At 38.8% G+C, this 27203-nt stretch overlaps 1 pseudogene; it reads right to left on the reverse strand.

The window, feature by feature from the left end:
- Positions 1-27203, reverse strand: LOC114688779 (annotated as a pseudogene).

The raw sequence follows: 27203 nt of genomic DNA on the forward strand, positions 1-27203 counted from the left end.
TTAGGAAGATGTTTTCTCCCTTAACATTTAAAGAGAAATTCTCTCTGGTCGGAACAAAATTATGTAGCACTTGGGGATAAAGATGCATCCCAGCAGACCTGCACTTGAGTACAAAATGGAGAAGACCTCCACTACCACCATGACCTTGCCCTTGGTGCTGTGGAAGACAGGGAGAAAGGTGATCCACACACTGCAGAACAACAGCATGCTGAAGGTCAGCAATTTGGCTTCATTAAATTTGTCAGGGAGATTCCTGGCCAAGAAAGCCACAATGAAGCTTGTTAAGGCAAGGGAGCCATGGTATCCCAAGACACAGTAGAATGCAGTAACTGAGCCCTTGTTACACACAATGATGATTTGTCCATACTCAGAGTGTGCATCAATGTCAATAGAGGGAGGATAAACTAGCAGCCATATTGTACAGAGAATAATTTGGATAAGGGTACATATGACAATGATGTAGTTGGGTGCCCTTGAAATTATGAAGAACCTCATCCTTCTTCCAGGGGCTATGACTATGAAAGCCAAAAGCACAGTCACTGTTTTGGCCAGCACCGTGGAAATAGCCACAGTGAATACAACTCCAAATGTGATTTGCTGTAGAATACAGGTAGCTGAGCTGGGATGGCCAATAAAGAGCAAGGGGCACAAGAAACAAAACATGAGTGAGATGAGCAAGATGTAACTAAGGTTCTGGTTGTTTGCTTTCACAAGGGGAGTGTCATGGTGCTTGACAAAGACCACAAGAACAAGCACTGTGAATGCAGAGAAGCACAAGGCTATTGAGGCAAGAGTCTTTCCCAAGCGGTCTTCATAGGTCAGAAAGACCACAGATTTGGGAATGCACTGGTTCTGCTCTCTGTTGGCATACTGGTCCTCTGGACACCTCACACATTGTTCCACATCTGATGGAGAAAGGAAAGTATGATTAATGCAGCTTTAGCCATTTATTGACTGGATATTTCAATTGAATGTGCTGAAGAAGCATTGCACTATCTGCATTTGTTTCTGAGGATGGAGTCAAAGGACATTGCTGAATCACAATGCTTCCATTTCATAATACTCATTCATTCTCTTCACGGGGAATGAAACCAAACACACCGTATATTGTCTAATTTACGGTGTGTTGATGATGTCATTTGTTATGTTACAGAAATCACAGATATCTTCAGTACATGAATTAAACTGGTGAATTGCCAGATGGTAAAATCATTAACCATTATTTTGCACAGAGTGTATTTTAAAGTCTCAGATCCCATGTCTGCAGTGCCTCCTGACGTATTTCTGTCTGTTTTTATTTATGTTCTTCCTGTAATAGATGGGGACTGTGTCTTCTATTGGGACACTTCCTATGATATGTTTTCTAGTTTGAATTTATTAGCCCAAACACATTGACATAGAAGAAATACTAAACATAATCTGTAGGGACACTTAGAATTCACACATGGCATGCCAACACAAAGTAGATTTATTTGACCCAAAAAACAATGAGCAGGAAATAGGAGACAGAAACAGGAGATAGAGAATGAAGGAGAAGAGGAAAACAATAAGAAAGAGAGAGAAGATGTTTTGGGCCATGGAGGACAAAGAACTGTTCTGAATAGAGAAGACACAGACATGGCCTCTTGGAACATGGCAGCTTATAATGATGAAAGGGAAACTGCTGGTTAGGCTCAACTTTTAATTTTGGTTGGACAGTTTAATTAGGACAGACACAACAGAGATTTTGGAAGCTGGATTTCAATACTTTGAATCCTGGACCTTGTTAGTCAACCTCAGGAGGAGGAAGTGACCAAATAAGGGAATAGACATTGGTGACTAGCTTTAGGAATATAATAGCCTTAGTTAGCATTTCAATTGCTGTGAAGAGAACCATGACACCAGTATGTATCTCTTACAAAGGAAAACATTTGATTGAATGGCTTATAGTTCAAAAGCTCAGTCCACTATCATCATGGGGGGACATGGTGCTATGCATGCAGACATAGTTCTGGAGAAGAAGCCGAATATTTTATATCTTTGATCCATAGGCAACAGGAAGAAAATTGTCTCACTTGGTAGACTTAAGCATATAAGAGGCCTCAAAGTCTTCATCCACAGTGGCACAAATCCTCCAATAAGAGCATACCTTCTCCAACAAGACCACACACTCTAATAGGGCCAATTTCATTCAAACTATCACTGTAATCTCATGATTTTAGGCAAGGCAAGGGAATGGGGAAGAAAGGCAGGGCTTGCTAGAGTCATATTTCCATGCTTATTGTAACTAAAGTTCCCTCATAATTAGTAAGTTGTGTGTATGTATATATGTATATGTGTGTACATGCAAAAGTAACAGCTCTAATATGAGAGTGATTGGGTTTATATGGGGGAAGCAGGAGGAGGAGAGTGAAAGAAGAGTGCTATATAAATATAATTTTTATGTTTATAAATGCAAAAATAATTAATCAAATAAATCTGTCCCCAATTTTGTTCTTATCTGGAAGTAGGGATGGTTTGTCCCTGAGTCTTATTCATAAGAAGCAGTAACGCCCTCCTGAAGGCAGAAACCTCTTTATATACTTATCATTAACAAGCCTTTCTTCCTGATTCTATAACCTTTGGGAATAGACCACCACCTTTCTTCCTCTTCCACTAATTTCCATCTATGAGAGTCTCAGATTTTGTGAGTGTACTCAAGTGCAAAGTAGATACTGATATAACACCATGATCACAATAAAAGAAGAACACTCAAGCAAGAGTGATAGCACAGAAGGTTTGTTTGGAGGAATAATATCCTGTCCATAAGTTGTAGTCTCCACCAATGAAAGTTGAAGAAACTTGAGTACAGTTGCTCTGAATAATTGGACACAGAGTCATGATGTGCTTCTAGATTTCAAGTCTTTTTATCTAGAACAATGCATTTATGGACACATGTAACTAGTTATTTTTTAAAGGAATAGAAATTTTTCTCAGTAGTGAAGAAAATATACTGCTCTTGCAGAAAAACTGAATTCAGTTCTATAGACCCATATCACGTGTCTCAAAACTGACTGTAACTCTAACTATAGGGACCTTGAATGCCTGTTACATGCACATGCAATTGTTTACACATAACCACCCATTTCACATATATATGCATAATTAAAGAAATAATAATTTTTTGTTTAATTTTTTATGTATTTATTGTTGTAAATACCATTTATTCTTATATGTTTCATATGTAAAACAATTTCTTTAGAGTTGATTTAAGTAAATTGCAGTAAGTTGTATGTGCAAGTACATAGACATCAGAACACAACCTCTAAGACTTGGCACCATCTTTCTATTACATGGGCCCAAGGGATGAACTCATCATCAGCTTTAGTAGAAAGGGATTTAACTTCTGAACTATTTTACTGGCTATAAATGTTCTTTAAGAACTTTCATTATATAGGATGATAGGCAATAAAAAAGAAAATGTAAGTATCTGCTATTTTTATATAACCAACTCTAAATAATCATTTGCCTAACATGGGCTGTGTAGGTGGCACCACCATTTCGATAACTGTAGGTAGTTGTTATCATACAAAACCATTGTACCTTCTACTTTTTACTTTATTAACTATGCTATATTTAAAAATACTGATTATAGTACTCCATATTTTCTACTTTATGTGGGAACAATTCTCCACACTCCTCTAGATTTCAAATCACAATGATACTTTGAAAGGGGGATCTCTGGATATAACTTGAAATCCTTTGTATCATACTGAACAGTTTCTTATGATTTACCAAGAATTTGTTTCCACTCTTCATTAATCTTACAGAGACAGAGGGTTTATATTTGGTTTCTAGAACCCACATAGCAGAGTTCAAGGTATCAGAAGCCCTAGTCTGTTCTCCATTGATTCCCTGCATATACATGGTGCCAATGATCTTATAAACGTATGTAGTGACACAAACAAACACGTAAATATAAAAATAAATATTAGTAAAGTTTTAGGATTGGAATCTAATCTACTTGTATTAGTCACAAGTAAAGACCTTCTATGGAATTCCCTCACATTGTGGTTTGATTATCAAAATTTCTATGAGAAAGGCCACCTACCATCGATTTCCAAAGAGTCAAAGATGTATGTCATGGCATAACAAGCTACTTAAAGTGATATTTTTAATGATAATAGCCCTATCAAAACTAACTTGGGAAAGTGATATTATTTATTTGTGCAGTGGACATTTAGAACCTTTGATCATCCCAGTGTGTTTGGGAGAAGATGATCTATGTGAAGGATTTATCTCAGCAGCAAACACTCACTTGTCTCATTAGAAACTTCATTTTCTGGGCAGAGGATGCAATCAAAACAGCAGGCTGCAATTCCTTCCTGCAAGAATTTTCTGAATCCAGAACCACAATCAATACTGCACACAGAGGGTGTCATCTAAGGAAAATTAGACACATGCTGATATCAGGAGTTTTACCTACTCTTTCCATAACAAAATTATATTAGCATGTTGAAATATCAATAAGCTTATTTTATATATACCAAATGAGTGACTACATTAAACTTAGTATATTTTATAATGCCAAACAAGCAAATGTGGTGGTATTGTGCTCCTCGAAATATTGTGCACCCTAATAAGCTTATCTGGTGTCAGAGACAGAACAGCCACAATATTAAACATAGAGGATAGGCAGTGGTAGCACATGCCTTTAATTCCAGCACTTTGGAGGCAGAGCTAGGAAGAAATCCCTGTGTTCAAGATTAGAGCCAAGCATGTTAACTCAAGCCTTTAATCCTCGAAAGCGAGCCTTTAATCTCAGGGAATGGTGGTAGAAGGCAGAAAGATATATAAGGCATGAGGACCAGGAACAAGAAGCATTTGTGTGGTTACGCATTTGGCTGGTTAAGCTTTTAGGTTTTGAGCAGCATGGTTCAGCTGAGATCCATTTGGATATGAGGATACAGATTCTTCCAGTCTGAGAAAATAAGATCAGCTGAGAAGTTGGCCAGGTGAGGTTAGCTGTGGCTTGTTCTGTCTCTCTGATCTTTCAGTGTTCACCCCAATAACTGGCCTTAAGTTTGATTTTATTAATAAAAACTTTTAAGATTCATGCTACCAGCAAATGTATGTAAACAATCTGATGTAAGTTGAGTAGCTTCCCAATCTTAGAAATTTAGGAATAAGAATGGGTTGTTTGCTGTGGACAAATACCATAGAGCTTGCAAACTGATTTTTCTAGTTAATTTTATCACCTTGACAGAAAGTACATTAAAAAGTTAGAGGGAAGCATAGCTAAAATATTTCTCTCCATTGAACTAGGTGGCTGTCATATTATTTATGCATTTTATTACTGCATAATTGATGTATGAATCCCCAGTCCACTGTGGCATTGCTGTCCCTAGGCAGGGCTGTAGGAGAAATCAACCAGAGCAAAGCAATAGACAATGTTCCTTCAGGGTCTATACTTTAGTTGAAGGATCCAGATCCTTGCTTTGTCTTCCTTGTATTGTAACCCATGAGCCTAATCAACCCTTCCTCCTCAGTTTGCTGATGGTCAGTGTTGAATCACAGCAACAGTGCAACAAAGTAGGATAAGTGGATATCAGAAACATGGGCAATATCTCTTCAAACCTCTGACAGCAAACATGAACTCCAAAAAATAGCACTGCAAAGCATGACAAACAGATTATCAAGAGAATAATAGCTAAGTAGGCAGAGCCTGGTGTATTTCTGGTGACAAAGTGTTGAACTAATATGCATTGAACTGAAAGGTGGAATGTTTCCTGAGGTGAAAGGGCCTTATAATGCCTGCAAACATTTGGGGAACTGGAATAATGTGAGATTGTTTAAAGTTAATTATAGGATTTCTTAAAGTTTAAAATATAAAAACTTTATATAATCAAAAACCTGGTGATAGAGATCTATGTACTCTTTAACACAGCTGCTGATGGTCAGGTGCTCACATGCCATCCCTTTTTGAGTATTGAGTTCTGTGTCAGAACCACAGTATCTCCTATGCGTGGGCTCTTTCATGTTCTCCACAATGTATTTAACTACAAATATTTCTTTTTTTGTGGTTTTCTTTAAACAGGGTTTCACAATGTATTGTTGGTATATCTCAACTAACTATATATAATACGTTAACTAAGATCACATAGAGATCTGCCTTTCCTGCCTCCCGAATGCTGGAATTAAAGGTGTTAGCTACAAGTGGGCACATTCCTTGCCTTATTTCTGTATTTCATGTTCACAATTTCTTTTTGTATTTGCTATGATATTAAGGACTATTTTGAAAATGAGTGGAGAAAATGTATCTGCTCATCCAATTTCTTTTATATTCTTCATTAAATTATTTATTTTATTTGCCAACCACAGTTTCCCCTCCCTCCTCTTACCCAGTTATTTTTCCACCTTTCCTTTCTACTACAACACCCATTTCTCACAAAGGGTAAGGCCTTCCATGGGAGTCAAAATAGCATGGCATTCCAAGTTGAGGAAGGTCTAAGCTCCACCCTCTGCATCAAGCTGGGTGATTAATCACACCATAAGGAATAGGTTCTAAAAAGACAGCTTATGTACCAATGACAGATCTTGGTCCCACTGCAAGGGAATACAAACAGACCAAGCTATACATTTATTACTCACATTTCAGGGATTAGGTAAATCCCATGAAGTCTCCCTAGCTGTTTGTCTAGATTCCCTCAGCTTCTACTACTCTGGTCAGCTGTCTCTGTGGGTTGACCTGTCACGATTTTGACCCCACTTGCTCATATAATCCCTCCTCCATTCAACTGGACTCCCAGAGCTTGGCTCAGTGCTTGGCTGTGCATCTAATCATCTGCTTCCATAGTTACTAGATGAAGACTCCATGATACAATTAGGGAACTCACCATTATGATTATAGGAGAAGACCAGTTCAGGTACCCTCTCTCTCTGAATCTTAGCTGGGCCATTCTTGTAGAATCCTAGGGATTTCTCTGGTAACAGGTTTCTCCCTATCCCCATAATACCATAATGATCCCTTCTCTCAATATATTAACCTTCATTGCTTTCCGTCTCCATCCCTCCCTCAACTGGGCCACACCAAAACCTCATGTCCCTATAGCTCTGTCTATCCAGGAGATTCCAGTAATTTCCCCTCCTAGGGTGATCCATGTGTCCTTTTTAACTGGCTTCTCTCTGGCTGAGGAGTGTTATCATTTGCTTTCCATCTTATGTTCAGTTTATGAGTGAGCACATACCATGTTTCCATATCTGGGTCTTTATTAACTCATTCAGGATGATGGCCCTCATCCAAAGAATGGATAAAGGAAATGTGGATACAGGCCTGGTGGCAGAGACAAACAGACGCAGGTGGGCCTGTGGTGGAGGGCCGCAGGGGTGGACAGGCCCGGGGACGGAGACGGGTGGACGCAGCTTGGAACGGGGATGCCCCTAGCCCCAACACCTGGGGAAGAGGCTATCTCCATGGGTCGGAACCAGGGCGGGTCTGGGCACTCCGTCTGGGGACAACCCAGGGCCCAACTGCTGATCCTGTGAAACCCAACAACTTGGAGGTGTTGGTGAGACTACCCTGCTCAGCTGAAACCCATCTGGGAGAGGATTCAGATGCCTACAGTTTGAAGTCTGAAGAAACAAGATCAGCTGAGGAGTTGACAAATGAACAAAACGTGACCTGGGAACACAGAAGAAGGCGCTACCCAGCCTCTAAACCAGATCACCAGAATCATAAGTATATAATTCACCGACTGAAATCAGCTGTCCCTGAAGAAACAGCCCAATAGCACCAATTTAACCAAGAACCCCTACTAAACCAAGACTAAAAATTAGAACAAGAGAGGCACTCTCAGACACAGACACCACCTGCACCGCACAGAGGAAAAGATGAGTAGACGCCAGTGCAAAAATACATGCAACAACATAAAGACCTATATGGCAACATCAGAACCTAGTGATTCTACACCTGCAAGACCTAATCATACCATGACAGAAGAAACAGAAGAAATCAACCCTAAAAATGACTTTAAGAAGATGATAGAGTCCCTTAAAGAAGAAATAAAGCATTCCCTCAAAGAGGAAATAAAAACTTTCCTTAAAGAGGAAATGAAAAACTACCTTAAAGAGGAAATAAAATCTTTCCTTAAAGAGGAAATGAAAAACTCTCTTAAAGAGGAAATAAGAACTTCCCTTAAAGAGGAAATGAAAAACTCCATTAAAGAGGAAATAAAAAACTCCCTTAAAGAAATGGAAGAAAAAACAAACAAAAAATGGGAAGAAATCAAATCAAGCCAAGAAAAAGCAATTAAACAGATGAAAGAAACATTCCAAGATCTGAAAAATGAATTTGAGACAATAAAGAAAACACATGCTGAGGGAATGCTGGAAATAGAAATCCTGACTAAATGAACAGGAACTACAGAAACAAGCATAACCAACTGATTGCAAGAGATGGATCAGAGAATCTCTGACACTGAAGACACGATAGAGAAAATAGATTCATCAGTCAAAGAAAACACTAAAGACAAAAAAGTCGTAACACAGAACATCCAGGAAATTTGGGACACCATGAAAAGACCAAACCTAAGAATAATAGGGATAGAAGAAGGAGAAGAATACCAACTCAAAGGCACAGAAATTATATTCAACAAAATCACAGAAGAAAACTTTCCTAACCTAAAGAAAGAAATACCTATAAAGATACAGGAAGCTTACAGAACACAGAATAGGCTGGATCTAAAAAAAAAAGTCCCCTCGCCACATAATAATCAAAACACTAGACACACAGAACAAAGAAAAAATATTAAGAGCCGCAAAGGAAAAAGACCAAGTAACATATAAAGGCAAACCCATCAGAATAACACCAGACTACTCAATAGAGACTATGAAAGCTAGAAGATCATGGACAAATCTCATGCAGACACTAAGAGACCACGGATGCCAACCCAGACTATTATACCCAGCAAAACTCTCAATCACCATAGGCGGAGTAAACAAAATATTCCAGGATAAAACCAGATTTAATCAATACCTGTCCACAAACCCAGCCCTACAGAAAGCACTAGAAGGGAAATTCAACCCAAAGAAGCTAAACACATCCATGAAAAATCAAGCAATAGATAATCCCACACCAACATACATCACAGAAGGACAACACAACACAACCACAAAAAATAACAGGAATTAACAATCACTGGTCATTAATATCCATCAATATCAATAGTCTCAACTCACCTATAAAAAGACATAGGCTAACAGAATGGATAAGAAAACAGAACCCATCCATCTGCTGCATACAAGAAACATACCTTAACTTCAAAGACAGACACTACCTCTGAGTAAAGGGCTGGGAAAAGGCTTTCCAAGCAAATGGACCTAAGAAACAAGTTGGTGTAGCTATCCTAATATCTAGAGAAAAAGGATGTTTCAAAAGAGAAGAAGTCTTGTGGCAATGCCTCAGTGGTCCAGATAACTACCAGAACTCGGAAATCCGCGACGGAGACTAAGGCAGCAGAGACGAAACACATAGATGTACATACAGGAAATAATAAAGAAAAAGTCAGTAAAGCCAAGAAGAACAAAAGAAAGGTGGATGCTGAAGCCCATCTGTCAGATGAGCCTGTGAATGAGGAACCAGTGACAAAAAAGAAAAAAAAAAGATGGAAAGCAAATCCAAAAATAGTACCGAGGTGCCAAAGGATGACAGCAAGACAGAGGAGACTAAGGAGGACAATAAAAAGCAAAATACTTCCATTAAAAAAGGTGCAAAGAAGAAACCTCAAAAAGGTAAGTCAAGTGGGAAGGGCAGCAGACCTGCTCAGGAGATGCAGAAGGAGATGGCTCCGGGAGAGCCTCCTTCCATGGAGCTGGCTCAGGAGGAGGTCTCTTCCAGTCCTGCGCTCACTCAGGTAGTGGTCACCCCTATAGGCTCTGCTCAGCCCGGCCTTCCTTCTCCCATGGATATTGCTCAGACTGGGCCTGCTTAGATGGAGCTGCCTTCTCCCCTGGAGCCTCCTCAGAGGGAGCCGCCTCCTCCCCTGGAGCCTGCTCAGAGGGAGCTCCCTTCTCCCCTGGAGCTTCCTCAGAGGGAGCTGCCTCCTCCCACGGAGGCTCCAGGGATGGAGCAGCCTCTTCCCATGGAGCTTACACAGATGGAACAGCCTCCTCCCATGGAGCCTGATCAGATGGAGCCTCCTCCTCCCATGGAGCCTGATCAGATGGAGCCGCCTCCTCCCATGGAGTCTCAGCGGGGACATTGTCAGAAGAGGCTTCTTTGTCCTTTGGACCATGCCTAGGTGGAAGTTGCTCAGACAGGGCCTCCTCACATGGGATCTGTTCAGGGAGAGCCTCCTGCTGTCATGGAGCCACCTCTTCAAGTGAAACCAGTCACCAAAAGGTCTTCTCCCCGAAATGAGAGTACCAAGGAGAGGTCGGGCATGCGGAGTGAGGTGGTGTGGTGGGAGCAAGTCCTTGTTGAAGTTGACTTAGTGCCTGTTAGAGATGGCTAGCTTCTGAGGGGAGGCAGGCGCGCTCAGGATCTTCCAAGGGGAGGCTTGGGAGGAGACGAGACACCTAAAGACCAAGAAATTGGCTCTGATGGGGAAGGAAACAAAATGGCCCCTCTCAAGAAAGTGGGAACAGAGGAAGCTGGCAAGAGTCTAGCTGCGCTTGCTGCTCCCAGGGAATCTACCAGTGTCTTATCCTTGGAACAAAACTCAAGTGGGTCAGGTGGTGAAACGTTGCATGCTGAGTGTCAGACTGGTTCAGCTGGGCTTTGTGAAATGGAAGTGGACACTGAGCAGAACCCAGACAGTGTCCCTGTCAAAGCCTCAGCACCCAAACCAGCGTCACCATTGCCTCCTGTCCCATCGCCAACCGTGGCGGCCTCGTCTCCTATCACTTTGGCTGAGAACGAGTCATTGATGAAGATGGGGGCGTCCACAGCCATGATGGAAGTGACTTGAGTGATGGTATGTCCTAGGGAAGTGATGATTCTGGGCTGCGTGGAGCTCGGCCAGTGCCACAGGAAGCAGGTTCGGAAGGTGGGAAGGAGGGGTTGGCAGTTGGAATGACCGAGGGAGAGTTTGTTTGTTTTTTCTGTGATTGGTCTTTCAGAAGGAAAGAGAATTGCAGCAGGCACCTCAATCGCCATCTGGTTAATGTATACTTCCTTGGAAAAGCAGCCAAGGGGCAGGAGTGGTGAGCCGGCCGGTGGAGGGCGGCTCGTCACAGTTTGTAAGCAATGCCTCACTTTTAGTTTAAGGCAGTGGACACACACAAGCTCGTAGTGTCCAGTGCTGATTTTTAAGTGACATTATTTCTTTAGGACTGTATGTGTTACCTAGTGACTTGCAAAAACCTTAGCAAATCCTAGGGAGTTAATGTAAGAAAACAGATACTTAATCTGTTAGCTTGTGCAGTGCAGTGAAGAAAGGTGGGATGGATGTTGAGAAAGATGCATCACAAGCACAGGCAGGAGGCTGGGGGCTAGATGGTTTTGAGGAAGAGATCTTGGTGGACTCTTTCATAGAGCAAAGGGAAGCAATGCCTTCTGGGAAATGAGCTAAGTTTTAATCTAGCCTTTAAGATTAGAAGTCAAAAACAAAAATATTAAGGAAATGAAAACCTAATTGATCTTTGAAGTATTGTTATGTGGAATTGAGTGGGACTTTTGAGGCCTTTCTTCCAGAAAACAAGGACTTGGTTGTCAGGCCTATATTAGGCCTAAACCTTGGTGCCATGTAGTTGTACTTAAATCATTTCAATGGAAAGTGTCTTAGTGATTGGAACTTCTAGTGCAGTTTGGAGTTCTTCCATTTGAAAAATTTGATATTTGCATGGGATTGTTTGAATCTTGTTTTCTAGTCCCTCCCCATCACCACCCTCATAGTCTGAAGGTAGATTTTTCTCTTGATAAAGGAACAAAAAAAGTGAACATCTTGTTTGTAAATAGGTATCTAGTAACTAGTGGTAAACTTGAAATGGTAGAATTGTTTAAAGCCTAATTCTAGGTAGCCTTAGGAAAATGTATCTTAATTATTTTTGAACCTGTATTTACCTTGTTTTTTTTTTCAAATATCTTAAGTTATATTTTCTTTTTCAGAGCTGCTTCTTATTTGGGGCTACTTTTTTTTTCTTTTTTTTTTAAAAATTGAGGCGTAATTCATGAAAGGGTATATTGTTTTGATGAGACTTTTTACAACTGTGGCTGGATGTCTTTCTTTAGTCTTCCAAGAAGGGCCATTTTACTTTTTTAGAGTTACTTTTTAAAGTCATGAGGTCAACAACTTGGACTACTATGCATGTAAGTGCTAATGCAAATTAAAGCCCAAGTTGACCTCCAGCAGCAGTTCATTCTATGTTGACAGTGAGAGAACACTTTGCCTGTTAGGATACTGTTACTTGTGGACTGAAATGCTGAAGAAACCCCTCCCCCTATTTTGTTTTTTGCAAAAATCAAGGTATATTCTAGGGTTTCCTGGTTAACCTCAACAGATAAACTGAGATGACAGTCTTAGTTCAGAAATGATCTGAATGTAGATTTACAGTCTACGTGTACAGCTGGCTAAGTGAGATCGCTTTCACAGTTCTGCATGTATTCCATCGGCTCCCCATTAGTCACTGAACTCTTAAAACTGGTATTGTAACATTATCACAACGTTTTGCGCCAATTTTATAAACTTTACAGTGCAATATGTGTTCCTTTTCTGAGGCAAACCAAAGGCATATTTCTCAAGGTTCTGCTGCTATCAGCAGCGTTGATGGAGGATTTTTTATACATTTGTAATAGATAGAAATAAACCAGAAAAAAAAAGAAGAAAAAAAAGTGGTGGAGGAAAAGGTGAACACTGCAAGAATACTCAAAAGGGCTGAGAGTTGCAAACGCCAAGATTGGCTTTGCATAGTAAATGGAATAGAACAGCTCTGAGCTATAGCTTACTTTTCCTGGTTTGGTCTGACAGAATGATTGAATGCTTTTGTACAAAAATCAGAGCCTTAAAAACAAGGATTTGGTGAGACTGTAAAATGGTGTGCCACTTTGGCAAAACAGTTTGGTGGTTGGTCAAAATGCAAAACATTGTTACTCTGTTACTCAACAATTCTACCCTTAGGAATATATCCTCAAACTACTGAAAATGTGCACCTATGAATCATGTACATGAAGGTTTACAGCAGTGTGTTGCTAATAGTAAAAAAGTTAAAACAACTCAAATAGCTATTAAATACTGGAGAGAAATAAAATGTGGCTCATTCATACAATAGAATATTATTAAGACATAAAAATGAATGAGAAACTTACAGATTAAATGACTTTGGTGAACCTTCATAATTTCATTTGTAGATCTTTCCATTTCTAATTTATAAATACATTTGGGGTTATAAATTAAAAATGTACTGTCTCCTGTCAACATTGTATACTTCTATTTGATGATTTCTGTGTCAAACATTATATGGAAATGTTTCCAAGTATTTTCTGTATTAACTGTGAATGAATAGAACAAAATAAATTGCCTGTGATGGGAAAAAAAAGGAAATGTGATACACTTACATAATTACTCAGCAGCAAAAAAACAATGACATGTGAAGTTTTAAAGCAAGTGGATGTAACTAGAAAAAAATCATCACTGTCCAATTTTTGCTCATTTCTTCTTTTGAGGTAGGGTCTGTATATGCAACCCTAGCTCACTTGGACTCACTATGTACACCACACTGGCCATAAACTGAGAAGGTTTGCCTGCCTCTCCATCCAAGAGTGTGATTCTAGACATGCACCAACACATACACCTGGCCTCACTAGGACTTTTATTGAAAATCTTTGAGTTTCTCTTCCTGTAGTATAATGTTGTCAATAAGATTGCCATAGAAAAAACTTCTTATGTGATTGGGCTGGGAAAAAAATATTTAATAAAAAAGAAAACTTCAATAAGTCAAGATGTGTTCCTTCTGTTGTGTTTGGTTTTTGTTTTTTTAACTTTTAAATCTGAATGGATGCTGGACTTTATTACGAGCACATTCTGCTCATATTTGGATAATCATGTAGCCCTTTGCTTGAATCTATTTATGTGCCCTATTTGCTTAGCTGACCTGCATATGCTGAACCATCCCTGTATCCCTGGAATGAAGCTATGTTTGTCACAGGGACAAAACTTTCTGTTGTGTTGCTGACTTATATTAGTCAGTGTTTATTTGAGATTGTTTCTACCATGTCTATCAAAGATTTTAGTCTCTCATTTACTTTATTATGTTCCACTTCCTCAAAATTCTTTCCCTCCATATTTACAGAAGGAATCTCTCTACGTTTCTAAATAAGGTTTGTTTTTAGAAGAAAAAAATGAATGTTGGTTTGACAAAACAATCTCTTTGTTCATATATTATGATTAGAGAATATGAAGATTGACGTTGATTTTATATTGATAATTACTTGCTAATTATTGTCCATTTTTGTTATTGCAATATTTGATAAAGTTTGATAACGTGTTTTTCGATCTGGTGTTGTAATGCTTATTTTCTTTCTCTTCCTTCACCAATCTTATTTATCTTACTTTTCAGTGTGTAGTAGTTCTTCAAGTGTCTTCCATAGAAATGTTAGAGGGGTAATGAATTCCTAAAACTCATATATATCATGGAACATTGGTCTGTCTTAATATTTGATAGGGTTCTTAAAGAACTTACAGAATGAATCTTTCTGTCTCTCTGTCTCCCTCACTCTGTTTCTCTGACTTTCTCACATATACGTATACATGGATTCACACAATTTATTAGAATGTCTTCTAGGAAGCAGTCTAGCTAATCTAGCTATCACTACATATAAATGACAATCCAAAAATGTACAAATTTCTCATTCTATGATGTGGAATGTGTCAGCTGATCTTCAGAAAACACTTAAATACCATAGATGGTTCTAATGCCAGTAAAGAAATGGACTTACTAGCAAGGTGAGAGAAAGCAAAGAGCACAAGTTTCCGTTTTAAATGTCCTTATATAGGCTTCCAGCACAGAGTGGGATTTTCAAAATCAAATAATGTAATTCAAAGTTGTGTCTTTCCAACTTAAGATCCAGATAAATGATATGTCTTTTCCCAGGTTAAAAGATGTCAACTACAGGCAAGACTTCCTTTTTCTTCTTTTTTTTTTTGGTTTTCTTTTAGAGACATGGTTTCTCATTGTAGCCCTGGCTGTCCTGGAGCTCCCTCTTTAAAAGAGGCTGGCCTAGAACACAAAGATCCCTCTACCTCTGCGTTTGCCTCTGCCTTTCCAGTGCTCAGAATAAAGGCATGTACCACCGTCACCTAATATAAGGCCTATCTCCCTATCTCAAAGATCTGGGTAACAAATTGATCTTGCTACTTCCAGTTAAGTGAAAATATCTCTCAAGTGTGCTCTCCATTTTTGGTTTTGATAAACTCCAGATTCACTCAAGTTTATACCCATGAAAATCCTCACAGCCTCCTTTGACTATAAATAACTTTGTTGGATACAGTAACATCTTTAGCTTCTTGGATTGCATCACTGTTACTCTCCCCTTTTAAGAAAGTTCATGAAGGAATCTGCTGTTAACTAGAAGGGGCCTTTCTATGAAATGGGTTTCCCTTTCTGAAACTGTTAATTTCTTTCCTTTATATGCATAAATCAATTTTTAAGTAATATATGTGACAGGAAGGTTCTTTTCCGATATTAAATGCCCTGCCTCAAGATGGCCACCTGTCTCACTATATTTTGGAAAATTCCCATTGTATTTTATTGGATATACTGTTGATGTCATTGTGAGTCCTTCTTCATCTCTTCTGCCCATTGTTTGTAAATTTGATTGTTTAATGGTAACCCCCTCCTTGGTCCTATACATATTTCATTTGCCTTGATTTTTATCTTTTCACAATTTCAGTTTTTTAATACTTCTGCGTGGTCTTCAAGGCTACCAACTTGTCTTCAACTTTAAATATTCCTCTGGAGAAAAGTTTTACTGAGATATTTTGGATTTATTTTATTTCCTTTGCATATTTCAGTTTGACTTTTTCATAATTTTGTACATTTAGGAATGCATCTGTCATATGTTCTCTCTGTTCCTTATTGCATGTACTTTTTTTTTTTTTTATCTCATTGCCTTGTCCTGAAGGTAATTTGTGTCCTGTTTGGCATCTGGAACACTGTTATTATCATTGTTTGAATTCTTTTTCAGTATGTCATTGAACATACTTATATTTAAGGCTATGACTGCAACTGTGCCCTGTCCCCTGTCTACCACCCCCCAGCTCCACTGCTCACCTTGTGTATTTGGTTTTCTGGAAATGCAGCAGCCTGGACAGAGTGAAAATCACATGGTTCCATCAGTGCCTGTCTGGGACACTGGAAATGCAGGGAGTCAGTGCAGGAGGCACAACAGGTTGGAAGGGCATTAGATGCTACCACAGCTCCAGGGCCCTAAACAGACTAGATGGGTTGCCCCTGGAGCACTAAGGCCCCAAGCCTAGAGGCTCAAGATAGCAAATTCCTATTATATGGAGGTTTTTATTTATTTTATTTTATTTTATTTTATTTTTTATTTTGGTTTTTCAAGGTAGGGTTTCTTTGTGTAGCTTGTGCCTTCTTTGGAATTCAATCTGTAGCCCAGGTTGGCTTCAAACTCACAGAGATCCGCCTGGCTTTGCCTCCCAAGTGCTGGGATTGTTTTTTGTAAATATTTTTATTTTATAATTAGTTAAATTTTACCTATCAGCCAGGGATTCCCCTGTCTTCCCTTCTCCCATCCACCAACCTTCCTCCCCAATGCACCCCCCATTCCCACCTCCTCCAAGGCAAGGTCTGCCCTGGGGATTCCACCCAGCCTGGTAGATTCAGTTGAGGCAGGTCCAGTCGCCTCCTCCCTACACCAAGGCTGAGCAAAGTGTCTCAAAATAGGCCCTAGGTTCCAAAAGCCAGCTCATATATCAAGGACAGGTCCCAGTCCCACTGCGGGGCAGGGGAGGGGTCCTAAACAGTTCAAGTTCATCAACTGTCTCACTTATTCAGAGAGCCTGGACCTGTCCCATGGGGGCTCCTCAGCTATTGGTTCACAGTTCATGTGTTTCCACTAGTTTGGCTATTTGTCCCTGTGCTTTTTCCAATCATGGTCTCAATATCTCTTGCTCATATCATTCCGACTCTCTCTCACAGGTTAGACTTCTGGAGCTCCACCTGGGAATTAGCTGTGGATCTCTACATCTGCTTCCACCAGTCACTGGATGAGAGTTTTATCATGACAGTAAGGGTGTTCAGTCATCCCATCATCAGAATAGGTCATCTCAGGTACTCTCTTGACCATTGCCAGTAGTCTATAGTGGAGGTATCTTTGTGGATTTCTGGGGACCTCTCTAGCACTCTACTTCTTCCTATTCCCATGGGGTCTTCATTTATCATCATATCTCTTTCCTTGTTCTCCCACTCTGTTCCTGATCCAGCTGGGACCTCCCATTCCCCTAAGCTCAATTTCCCCCTCCCTTCCCCTCCATTATTTCCCTCAATGTCCAGTTTGCTATTGTAGATCTCTTCCATTTCTCTGTCGCTGGGTGATCCCTGTGTCTTTCTTAGGGTCCTCTTTACTAGGCAGCCTCCCTGGAGTTGTGAGTTGCAGTCTGGTTATCCTTTTTTTTACATCTAGTATCCACTTATGAGTGAGTACATACCATGTTTGTCTTTCTGAGTCTGGGTTACCTCACTCAGGATGATATTTTCTAGTTTCATCCATTTGCCTGCAAACCTCATGATGTCATTGCTTTTCTCTGCTGAGTAGTACTCCATTGTGTATCTGTACCACATTTTATTTATCCAATCTTCAGTTGATGGGCATCTAGATTGTTTCCAGGTTCTGGCTATTACAAATAATGCTGCTATGAACATAGTTGAGCATGTGTCCTGGTGGTATGATTGAATATTCCTTGGGTATATGGCCAAGAGTGGTATAGCTGGGAGGTTGATACTGTGGAAGGTTGATTCCCAGTTTTCTAAGAGAGCGCCATATTGATTTCCAAAGTGGCTTTACAAGCTTGCATTCCCACCAACAGTGTAGGAGTATTCAACTTGCTCCACATTCTCTCCAACATAAGCTGTCTTCAATATTTCTGATCATAGTCATTCTGACATGTGTAAGATGGTATCTCAGAGTCATTTTGACTCACATTTCCCTGATGATTAAAGATGTGCAATTCCTTAAATGTCTTTCAGCCATTTGAGATTCTTCTGTTGAGAATTCTCTCTTTAGCTCTATAGCCTATTTTTTAATTGTACTCTTGGGTATTTTGATTTCTGATTTTTGAGTTTTTTATATATTCTGGATATCAACTCTCTGTCAGATATGGGGTTGGTGAAGATCTTTTCCCATTCTGTAGGCTGTCATTTTTTCTAATTGACTGTGTCCCTTGCCCTACAAAAGCTTCTCAGTTTCTTTGAGGAGGTCCCATTTATTAATTGTTGCTCTCAGTGTCTGTGCTACTGGTGTTATATTTAGGAAGTGACCTCTGAAGCCAATGAGTTCAAGATTAATTCCTACTTTCTCTTCTACCAGGCTTAGAGTAGCTGGATTAATGTTGAGGTTTTTGATCCACTTAGACTTAAATTTTGTGCAGGGTGAAAGATATGGATCTACCTGCTGTCATGTTGACATCCAGTTATGCCAGCACCATTTGCTTATGATCCTATCTTTTTTCTGTTGTACAGTTTTGGCTCCATGTCAAAAATCATATGTTCATAGGTGTGTGGGTTAATGTCAGGGTCTTCACTTTGGTTCCATTTGTCCACATGTCGGTTTTTATGCCATTATCAAGCTGTTTTTATAACGGTAGCTCTATAGTAGAGCTTGAAGTCAGGGATCATGATTACTCCAGAGGTTGTTTTACTGTATAGGAATCTTTCAGCTATTCTGGGTTTTTTGTTTTTCCATATAATGTTAAGTATTGTTCTTTCCAAGTCTGTGAAGAATTGTGTTGGGATTTTGATGGGGATTGCATTGAATCTGTAGATTGCTTTTGGTAAGATTGCCATTTTTACTATGTTAATGCTACCTATCAATGAGCAAGGGAGAGCTTTCCATTTTCTGACACCTCTTCAATTTCTTTCTTCAGGTACTTAAAGTTCTTTTCATACAGGTCCTACCTTTGCTTATTTAGAGTTACACCAAGATATTTTATATCTTTTGTGAAAATTGTAAAGGGAGATGTTTCTCTGATTTCTTTCTCAGTCCATTTGTCATTTGTATGTAGGAGGACTACTGTCTTTTTTGTTTGTTTGTTTTTAGTTAATCTTGTATCATTCTACATTACTGAAGGTGTTTATAAGCTATATGAATTCCTTGCTCAAATTTTTGGGGTCACTTATGTATGCTATAACGTCATCTGCAAATAGTGAAAGCTTGACTTCTTACTTTCCAATTTGTATCCCATTGATATCCTTATATTGTATTATTGCTCTGACTAGAACTTCAAGTACTATATTGAATAAGTATGGGGAGAGTGGACAGCCTTGTCTTGTTCCATTTTAGTGGAATCATTTTGAGTTCTCTCCATTTACTTTGATGTTGGCTGTTGGCTTGATGTAAATTGCCTTTATTATGTTTAAGTATGTTTCCTGCATTCCTGATTGTTCCAAGACCTTTATCATGAAGGGGTGTTGGATTTTGTCAAAGGCCTTTTCTGCATCTAGTGAGATGATCATGTGGTTTTTCTCTTTCAGTTTTTTATATGGTGTATAACATTGACAGGTTTCATATGTTGAACCACCCTTGAATCTCTGGGAATGAAACCTACTTAATCACGGTGGATAATTGCTTTGATGTATTCTTGGAGTATGTTTTCCAATATGTTTCTTTTATTGATTATTGAGTACTTTGGCATCAATATTCATTAGGGAGTTTGATCTGTAGTTCTCTTTCTCTTGCACCTTTGTTTTGCATGGGAATCACAGTAATTGTAGCCTCATAGAAGGATATTGGCAATGTTCCTTCTTGTGTGGAACAATTTAAAGAGTATTGGTACTATCTCTTTTTTGAAGATCTACTCGAATGCTGTACTGGAACCATCTGGTCCTGGGATTTTTTTGGTTGAAATACTTAATGACTGTTTCTATTTCCTTAGGGGTTATTGGTCTATTTAAATAGTTTAGCTGGTGTTGATTTAATTTAGGCATGTAGTACTGATACAGAAAAATTGTCCATTTCTTTTAGATTATCCAGTTTCATGGAGTGTAGGTTGATTCTCTGGGTTTCCTCATTGTTTGTTGTTATTTCTCATTTTTCATTTCTGACTTTCCTAATTTCGATGCTCTCTCTCTGCCTTTTGGTTATATTTGATATGGGCTTGTATATCTAGTTCATTTTCTCAAAGAACCAACTCTTTCTTTAATTGATTATTCTCTTTATTTCTATTTTATTGATTTCAGCTCTCAATTTGATTATTTCCTGGCATCTATTCCTCCTGGGTGACTTTGGTTCTTCTTGTCCTAGAGCTTTCAGGTGTGCTATTAAGTTACTAGTGTGAGATTTCTCCAACTTCTTTATGTCGGCATTTACTGCTATGAAGTCTTTATTTTCTTTCTTTGTCTCTTCCTTGACCCATTGGTGATTCAGTTGAGCATTATTCAGTTTCCATGAGATTGGAGACTTTCTGTAAATTCTTTGTTGAAATCTAACTTTAAACCATGGTGATGTGATAGAACACATGAGGGTATTCTAATTGTTTTTTATCAGTTGAGATTTGCTCTGTGGCCGAGTATGTGGTTGATTTTAGGGAAGGTTCCACTGGGTACTGAGAAGAAGGTATATTCTTTTTTGTTAGGATGGATTTGGATTGTCCAGTAGATATTAATTAAGTCCATTTGAGTCATAACAACAGCTAAGTCCTTTATTTCTCTGTTAAGTTTTGATTTGGCACATCTGTTCAGTAGTCAGGTGTTGAAGTCTCCCACTGTTAATGCGTGGGGTTTTATGTGTGATTTAAGCTTTAGTAATGTTGCTTTTACATATGTGGATGCCCTTGTGTTTGGGGCATAAATGTTCAGAATTGAAATTTCACCTTGGTGGATCTTTCTTGTGATGAGGATGTAATTCCTTTCTTGATCTATTTTGATTGATTTTAGTTTGAAGACTATTTTGCTGGATATTACGATGGCTACACAGCTTGCTTCTTAAGAACATTTGATTGGAAAGACTTTTCCCAGCCTTTTATTCTGAGGTAGTGTCAATCTTGAATTTGAGGTGTGTTTCCTGTATGCAGCAGAAAAATGGGTCCTGCTTTCCTATCCATTCTCTTACCCTGTGTCTTTTTATAGGTGAGTTAAGTCCATTGATACTAAGGGATATTAATGACCAGTGATTGTTCATTCCTGTTAATGTTTTTTGGTGGTAGTGTGTGTGTGCTTCTCTTCTTGGAGGTAACTGTTGTGAGGTTATCTATTGCTTGTGTTTTTGTGCTGGATTTGTGGATAGGTATTATTTAAATCTGGTTTTCTCTTGGAATGTCTTGTTCACTCTGTATGATGATTGAAAGTTTTGCTGGATATTTTAGGCTAGGCTGGCATCCATGATCTCTTAGTGTCTACATTAGATCTGTCCAGGTCCTTCTGACTTTCAAAGTCTCCATTGAGAAATCAGGTGTTATTCTGATGGGTTTGTCTTTATAAGTCACGTGGCCTTATTCCTTTGCTGATCTTAATATTCTTTCTTTATTCTGTACATTTAGTTTTTCATTATTATGTGGCAAAGAGACTTTTTAGGGAGTCTAGTCTGTTTGGTGTTCTATAGGCTTCTTGTGTCTTCATAAGAATTTCCTTCTTTAAGTTGGGAAAGTTTTCTCTATGATCTTTTTGAACGTATTTTCTGTGCCTTCGAGTTGGTATTCTTTTCCTTCTTCTATCACTATTATTTGACGGTTTGGTCTTTTCATGGTGTCCCAGATTTCTTGGACATTTTGTGTTATGACTTTTTTGGCTTCAGTATTTTCTTTGACTGATGAATCTATTTCCTCTATTGTATCCTCTAAACCAGAGATTCTCTCTTCTATCTCTTGTATTCTCTTGGTTATGCTTGCATCTGTTTTTCCTGTTCATTTACTCAGATTTTCTATTTCCAACATTCCTTCTATTTGGGTCTTCTTCATTGTTTTTATTCCCCTTTCAGGTCTTGAACTGTTTCCCTTACCTGTTTAATTGCTTTTCCATGATTTTCTTTAAGGGATTTATTGTTTTTTTCCAATTTTTTATTTGTCTTTTCCTCTTTTTCTTAATAGACTTCTTCTAATTTTTTATTTCTTTTTCTCAATTTCTTTATTGATTTCTTCCACATTTTTGTTAGGGTCTTCCTCAATTTCATTTTTCATTTTTTACTTGAAAAGCCTCTAGCATCTCCATGATGTTATACTTAATGTTGCTTTCTCCTGCTTCTTCTACCTTGTGATGTTCAGGTTGGAGGAGGGCTATGTTCTGGTGATGCTGTATTGCTCTTTATGTTGTTGTTTTTACCTCTGCCTTGATGTCTGCCCATCTCTTCCTCTAGTTGCTATAAGTGGTGTCTGTGTCTTAGCAAGTTGCTGTTGGTCCACTCTGTGCTTGTTGTGTCTGTGGCTCAGGGAGACATCTTGGCCCTATCTTAGCTCCTGGTCTAATTGGAACAGGCAGATTCTGTGTCTCAGGGAACTTGTCTTGGGTCAACCCAAGCTAGTTGATTCTTTGGCTCTCTGATCCACTCTTGGTCTTATCAGGGCTCTTGGTCCAGTCAGAGGTGACAGATTCTGTGTTCCAGGAAGTCTGTCTTGGTCCACTGAGAGGTGGCAGATTCTACTCCCCCGAAAGGTACTCTTGTTCTAATGAGAGCTGCCAGATTCCCTGTCTCCTGAGATTACTCTTGGTTCAATGACAGCTCTTTGTCCAAAGAGAGCTCTCTCCAAGCCCAATGATAGCTGGGTGTTGGTTTGGTAGCCTCAGGAAGTTGCTGGGGTCTCCAGAGGATGGGAATGGGGGCAGGAAGGGAAGATTGCAGGGTGCAGTGGGAGGCCTTGCTGAGGGAAGGGCCTTCCCATAGGAGCCCTGCCTACTAGCCAGCAACTGGTGCTGAGTTGGGCTGGTGTTCCCAGAGGGAATGGTTGCGGCCCAGGAATGGGTCCTAGGGGCAGGGCTCACTGGGTATGAACAGAGTAACTGACCTCTAGGACCAAAGAGAGCTGTCAGAAAGTTTGAATTGAATACCTTAAATCCACCCACATCAGAATTCATTCCTATAATATACATTAGGTTCATAGAAGTATACATCATTTATAAATTTCCAAAGCCATTTCTTTTACTACCAATAATACTTCCTCCCCACTCAGATGAGGAAAATAGGCACACCCTTGTTTGTTTGAGAGATCTAAAAAGAATTATTGGGACCAAGAAATGTTCCCTTCTTCTTCTTCTTATTATTATTATTATTATTATTATTATTATTATTATTATTTACAGAACGTGCTTCAAGGCTGGAGAAATGGCTCAACTGTCTATAACAATTAATGCTCATATACAGGGTTCAAATTTGACTTTCGCACCCACTGGGTGGCCGTGCACTCTCTCTACAACCCAGAGATTCAAGTTATTGTTTTCGTATCCATATGCACCAGGCATATCAGTGTTGCCGAGACATATATGCAGACAAGACATCCATACACATTTAACAGAAAAAAAGAAGAAAAAGAGAGACAGAGAGAAAGAAGGAAAGAAAAAGAAAGAAAGAAAGAAAGAAAGAAAGAAAGAAAGAAAGAAAGAAAGAGAAGAAAGAAGGGAAGAGAGAAAAAACAAAGTTGTAATTCATAGGGTATCTAAATGGGCCATGAAAACATTATCTTAATATTTGGTTAGCAATGGTGGCAATTTAGGACCTGTTGGTACAAAGGCTTAAAAGAAATTATTTAAAAATAATTAATGGTTTGCATGTGTTTACTTTTCTCCTCCTTACATTTACCTTCAGTCGTTCAGCATCTATGTCTAAGTTTCAGCAGGAAAAAGGATAAGCACTGTGTAGTAATCAGAATGGTATGAAGAGGATATTGCACATTTTACTGGAAATAATATAGTACAGTGGTAACTATTAATTTTCTTTTTGTAATAAAAACAAGAAACATGTTCTAGAATGATTGAAAAATCACTGTAGGCATGTCTGAGAACCTCAAAGAATTAACACAATGTCACATCAAGAACTGAAAAGAAGAAACATGAAGAGAGATGCTGGAAAATGCTTCTTAATGTGACAGTCTTTTTCAGTGCATCAGTTACAAGGCAGCACAAATGGACCCACTTGACAGTGTTACTGCTGTATGACAGAAATAATTACAGTTAGGTCAGACCCACCTGTCTACATCCTGTGGCCCACTCTATCATGTCTTCATATAAATGGAGCTCTTGACCATGTGGAAAATATGGGCTATAATCTCCTATCTTCACCTTGACTTCAAATCCATTTGGGAAATTCCAAATCTGGAAAATGTCATACTCTGCCTGTAGGTTTTCTCTCTGGATCATATTTACTTTTTCTCCAACAGGATTAGTGAAATGAGTCTTCCTCAGAAAAGAGTGCAGCTGAAAGAGAGGCAGCATTCTATAATGTATGTGTCCTTTCTTGATGTCAGAAAACATATAAATATTTCTTCTTAAAGGCAACATTATTGAAGATGTCCATGACAGAAATATAGTAAGAGAAATAAAAGAAAGTGGATAAATAAAATTTCATAACATTCTTAGAATTTAAGTTCTTTCAGAGGAAACTACAAAGAGTAAGCCAGACATACATGCACACACAAAATTTGGTAAGAAAAAAGCAGAGAGAGAGAGAGAGAAAGAGAGAGAGACTCAAATCCATACAGACATACATACATAATACAGATACATACAATATACACACATGTATATATGTCAGACACACACATCAAAATACAGTCAGAAACAGAGAGTCATACTAACCCAAACAGACACACAGAAACAGAAACCTGAAAAACACAGAGGCTCACACACAAATGCACACATTTTTAGACAAATACACACGGGGAGACATACACATAGTGAAACACCCACACAGAGAAACATTGACATATACAAATTTATGCTCACAAAAGATTGACAGACAGACAGACACACACACACACACACAGAGAGAGAGAGAGAGAGAAACAGATATTCATATGTGAAAGCAGATACACAAAACATGAAGTAGTGACATGCAGCTGAACTGAAAAACACAGAAAAATATACATAAAACAAACACACATACGCAAAGACATTGACAAAAGATAAATCTATTCTCACTTCCACAGATAAATATGCAGATAGACAGATATGCACAATATATGCAGCAATGCAAATATACACAGAGATACACAGAAAAAAAGAATCATTCTCCCATACACTGTGAGAACCATTAATTCACACACATGGACACATATGTCCAGAAATATATAAGAGCACCACTGTTACACAGTAATTCCTGTGTAATTACTCACAGTGTGCTAAATGGGTCCCTAGAGCCTACACTAGGGCATAATCAGTTGAGAACACTTGTGAAAACCATCTCATACACTGATTACCACGTTTGAAAATCAATGAACAAGGGCTCATCTTCTTATCATGGAGAGGGTTAATGAGGAAGGACTGTTACATTTCTAGTAATAGAAGAAGTGAAATGATATTCGGGTGTTCTCTAATTATGTTACTGATATTCCTTGATAAATTGTGTCCTCAATTCCATTGCTTTGACATTAATATTGATATCAGAATCTAGGTTTAATTCCTTACCAGCAAATAATTTCAAAATATTCCCATTTGATTAAATATTTGCTCATCCAGTAAATTGTGGCATCTGACAGACTCTTAAAGGCTGTATTGATAACACATAATTTCATCCAATAGAAAAAAATAAAACTACCTTCAAGCAGTTACCATAGTGTTCATTCCCATTATACACTTGTTGAAGAAGCATCTCATGGATAGCATGGACTACAGTATACACAGCATTATACATGTCATAACTGTCATCACTAAAGGCCATGTCAATAGTCTGTCCCATTAGAAATTGTAATGAGGCATTGGATGAACAATGCTTCAGTGTCTTACACTTGGAAGCTGGGACCTCACAGTTAAAATTCATCCATCCCAGCCTTGCAAGGTATTCATCTGTGTATTTCAGAGGGTTCAGTGTCTGGACAAATGTTTTAAAACCAGAATTCTCAGAATGGTGGTGTGTAAAAGCTAGTATCCCATGGGATGAGCCAATTGTGGAGTCTCTCTTACTTGTAGTGACATCCCACTGTGATGTGGTCAAAAATATTCTGCGTATACCTAGAGATTCCCACATTTTAAAGCTCACAGCTAGAGTACTGTCACTGTCACCATAAATGATGACTACATTTGCAGATGATGTTATGATTTGGTTATAATACACTTCAGCTCTTGACATGTATATAAGGAATTTGGTTGGGATCATGCATACAAAGGAAAAGCAGACTTTATTTTTCTGCATCTCAGTTCTCAAATGTGAGAGAAATTGGGTACCCTGGTCATTGTCAGAGATGGCCACTCCTATCCAGTTCCAGTTGAAGTGAATAATCAAAGAGACCATTGCCAGTGGTAGAGCTGTGTCCTTGGGGGCCATCTGATATAGATAGGAAAATTTTTCATGATCACTCAGGATAGGATGGAAAGGTCCATAGGTAAGCTGAAGGACCTAGGACACAGGGAGCAGCATGAGGTAGCATGCACTTCTAAGAACTTGGAAACACACTTTCAACAAAGAGTTCTATAAAAACTTCTCACCTATAATTTTTCCCTCATCTCAACTTCAAAAAAGGAAATGAAGCCACATCAAGTCTCTGAATAGTACTCTTGAAGCACACTGTTTCACATAATTCAACATACTCTTGTTAGCATCTTGGTATTGTTCCAACAGAGTCACAATTTCTTGAAAACCCACACCACAAAAATCTCACCTGTTGAGATAGCCCGGGGTCCAGATATGTCCCAAATATCGCAGATGTTTCATAATCTGGTCCTGTCAGCAACACTATACAACCAGGCTCTCCTTTACACTCATAATTAGGGTAATAATCATGAATTTCTTCACCGAAATGTGTTATTCTGTTTAATTCTGACATATTCATGGATCCACCCTCCAGCAATTCAAATACTAATGACATATTTGGCAAAAGATCAGGGTTCCTATTGACTTCATCCATGGAAAAAGTTAAGGCCAATTGAAACTGGAA

The sequence above is a fragment of the Peromyscus leucopus genome, chromosome 1, assembly GCF_004664715.2.
Source record: "Peromyscus leucopus breed LL Stock chromosome 1, UCI_PerLeu_2.1, whole genome shotgun sequence".
In the NCBI taxonomy this organism is placed as follows: domain Eukaryota; kingdom Metazoa; phylum Chordata; class Mammalia; order Rodentia; family Cricetidae; genus Peromyscus; species Peromyscus leucopus.